At 47.5% G+C, this 3,766-nt stretch overlaps 1 protein-coding gene across 1 annotated transcript in view; it reads right to left on the minus strand.

The window, feature by feature from the left end:
* LOC142903385 (SERTA domain-containing protein 2-like) overlaps positions 1-1,794 on the minus strand; it is an 8,963-nt gene extending 7,169 nt beyond the window's left edge. Inside the window, exon 1 of the mRNA XM_076048970.1 lies at positions 1,498-1,794. The gene's annotated coding sequence lies outside the window, so the exon portion shown is untranslated. The remainder of the gene's footprint in view (positions 1-1,497) is intronic.
* Between the last annotated feature and the right edge of the window lie 1,972 nt (positions 1,795-3,766).

Raw genomic sequence — 3,766 nt, forward strand, 5'->3', positions numbered from 1 at the left:
CATGTCAGTGACTTCAAGGACTGTGAATGAATCAGCACCACCGAACAGTTTCAATCCAGGTCGCCTCTCTCAGTTTGTTCAACTTATTTAACATATACAACTGAACAACTATGACTCCCACTACCGTGGGTTAAAACTACTTTTCAGCAATTCTGAACTTGCCCACAGTAAAGATAGCCGCCAACGCACCTTTAATTTCCATTACTCTCTCTCTAAAGTGAAACAGAAGAAAAATTAAACCAAACATTCAGCACCTGCGATTGACATTCAGCGTCAGGGTCTGACTAAATAGTCCCATGTGAAGACACAGCGCGACACGGGGGGGGGGGCTAGCTTGAAACCAATCTAGCCAGGTGAAACCTTTAATGCTAAGCTCACCGCTTCCAAAGAGTTAAAGGAACGATGCAAAGATTTGTGACGGTGCCGGCAGAGTGACGGTATGTCAGCTGGCGGTGGGGCGCAGGAAGGCCATGGGCTGCTGACCTTTGACCCCAGTGGCTGGCTGGCTGCCTGTCTGTCTGTCTCTCTGTCTGTTGTGTGTGTGTGGGGTTTCTCAGCCTTCATTAAAGCACCAGTGACAGGAAGAAGCACCAACCTCAGAGCCTGGAGGGTGTTTCTGTGCATGACATAATCTGAAATAGAAGCTCATTGAAAAACACCCAACTTTCCCAACTATCGAGATTTCATTTAGAAATCGTATAACCGCCTGGGATGAATGGAGCCTGTCATCACTCTCTGATATTATTGCCAAACATTGATAATCAGCTGGAGGAGAGAGAGTAAATTTCTTTCTAACCTAGTTACTATACATATAACATCAATTTCTCTGTCTCTGTGTCTGCCACAAATTCACATCGTAGACCCCGCCGGCGGAGCTCAAACTTCAGATTCCCTCTTTCAAAGCGCACTGGCACATATAAATAGTCGGTTACATAAGGCGGCTGCTGCCTTTCTATGGGTTCGGGTGACGGCTGACGGTTCCACCGGCTCCCCTGAGTGTGTAAATCAGTGCTGCGGAGTCACAAGCTGTCAGGGAGGCCAGCAGAAGCAGCAGCAGCAGCAGTAGCAGCTGTTCCCTCCTCACACACACACACCCTCCGGGACGTCCAGGCCACCGGCTGCTGGCTCCGCCACCTGCCCGGCCACCAGCCGCCCGACACGGACACAAGCTGCGACACGTCGCCGCAGCGCTTCTCCAGCCGCGTTCACGTTTTAAAAATTAAAGCATTGGATAAAACAGAAATTGAAAGCAGGAGGTATCGCGTCACGGTGAAGAAGTGACGAGTTAAGAAACAAAAAACAAACGAAAAAAACAAACAAATAGCGGCTTTTAAAAAAGATCCTATCTCGAAAGTTGATGGTTCACGGCCACGGCCAGTACGGTTCCTCCGGCCGGGGCTGCCCGTAGGAACTGCCCGCCTCTCGGCGTCGGTCGGTCGGTCGGACGGACGGTCAGACCGTCGCCTCTTCACTCGGTGGCTGCCTCTGTCAACTCACCACATGAAGCGCGTCCCGTCCCGGGTCTCCTCTGCGGCATGGGTGCCGGCAGCTCGGCCGGGTGCGTAGCGGCTCACTGGCCGGTGGAAAGAGACGGACATCGAAGAGAGAAGGAGCCAGTTAGGTCGCACGCCGCTGCTCCACCGTCGGCCCACAGCGGCTGCTGCTGCTGCTGCCTCGGTCCTCGGCGGCGTTCACGGACCTCGACACACACACACACACACACACACACACACACACACACACACACACACACACACACACACACACAATGGCGAAGCAAGGAGGAGGGGACAAGTCAGAGAGAGAGAGAGAGAGAGAGAGTGTAGCACGAGTCAAGTTGGTTTAGGGCAATGGCGCCAGTCACTTCTGGTGGGGACCGTCAAAATAAAAACACTAAGGGAAGACCACAAAAAAAAAAAAAAAAAAAAAAAAAAACAGAATAGCATGTCAGATTATCTGAAAAGATTTTTTATGTAAAATGTAAGCAGTAAAACATAACCTGTAAATTGTTCCCCTGTAGTTTCATTCTTCAAAATAAACCCCAACAGGTCGTAGGCAGATGACGGCCTCTGGAGTCTGGATCTGCTCTAGGTTTCTTTCCACAGGGCATGGGAGTTTTTCCCAGCCACGGTCACACTTTGCTCTGGGGGCTCAGTTGTTTTGTTTTCTCTGATTGTCCAAAGAAGAGATGAGATGTCGTTGCTTGTGATTTAGTGCTATACAAATAAAAGTTGATTGATTGATTGATTGATGGATTGATTTAAAATAGAGAGAAATAACAACTGGAAGTCGTTTTAATATAAGAAGTTAGAATCATAAGAAACAAATTGAATTTAGAAATGATTGCTAATGCGGCACAAAAAATGTTTTGTTTTTGTTTTCAGGACCATCAGGATTTTACTGATTGCCTGAAAAGGTTTGAAATCAGAAGATATGAAGCATTAGCACTGAAATAACTAAAACAAATTAAAACAAAATGTCAACTCAAATTTAAATTTTAAGGAGTTTCCTACGTGCCCTTATTTTGAAGGCCGTGCGTCCCGCGCTACTGGAAGTGTGATGAATTTGACGGCGCCGCTGCGGAGCTCAGCTAAATATGAGGTCACTGTGCAAGAAGCCTCCTCCTGTAAACTGAGAAGCAGCGAGTGTTTCACCGAGGAGGACAGAAACATTCCCACCAGCAGCAGCAACATTCCCACCAGTAGCAGCAACAGTCCCACCCCCACCCCACCCCCATCTCTACTGTCGGTCGAGCCGCACCTCCAATCACAGTTACATAAATCAAGCTGCTGTTGTGATTCCATCGGTTGTAAAACTCAGCATCCCCTTGTGATGTCACAAGGGGCTCTGGGCAGACAAAAGCAGGAAGCTGTAAACAGAGGGCTAAAGAGGCTGCCCTCACCATCCAGATATGTATATTATATATTTACAGATAAAGTCAGTCGAAATAATGCATACACACATCAGGAAAAGAAAAACTTGCATAAATATTTAATTAGTAAGTACTTCTACACACATTCGAAGTTTGATCAAATTAGGATATCGCTTTACTGTTGTACAATGTTTTCCCCAACAGATAGCGTTACCCTCGTGAATGTAGCATCAATAACGGTTGAGGTAACAAACCTTTCCACACCTTTTGTTATTAAAATAGCGGCCAAAGGTAAAGCGTGTTAATCTTGTGATGTCTGAATAAATTGAGTATTTAAATATTTGAGCAAGACGTTCTTGCTCAAAGTAATTTTGTGTGGGCAACACGGTGGTGCAGTGGTTAGCGCTGCTGCCTCACAGCAAGAAGGTCGTGGGTTTGATTCCGGCCTTTCTGTGTGGGGTTTGCATGTTCTCCCTGTGTCTGCGTGGGTTCTCTCCGGGTTCTCCGGCTTCCTCCCACAGTCCAAAAACATGCATGTGAGGTCAATTGAACATTCTAAATTGTCCATAGGTGTGCATGTGAGTGTGAATGGTTGTCTGGTCTATGTGGCCCTGTGATGAACTGGAGACTTGTCCAGGGTGTCCCCTGCCTTCGCCCTAAGACAGCTGGGATAGGCTCCAGCAGACCCCCGTCACCCTGAGCTCGGGACTAAGCGGGTATGGAAAATGAATGAATGAATTTTGTGCGGCTGCTCCAATTTGCAAAAAATGAAGACGCAGGGGCCTTAAATCCATGCAAGACTTTTTATAATCTTCTAACACTGGAAGTCTGGAGGTGGCTGCTGTGCAACCAGTGGAACATAATCACCCAGCAGGAGGTGAAGACACAAGAAGA

Source organism: Nelusetta ayraudi, unplaced genomic scaffold (assembly GCF_046127955.1).
Source record: "Nelusetta ayraudi isolate G7.1 ecotype Tasmania unplaced genomic scaffold, CSIRO-AGI_Nayr_v1 ptg000109l, whole genome shotgun sequence".
NCBI classification, from domain to species: Eukaryota; Metazoa; Chordata; class Actinopteri; order Tetraodontiformes; family Monacanthidae; genus Nelusetta; species Nelusetta ayraudi.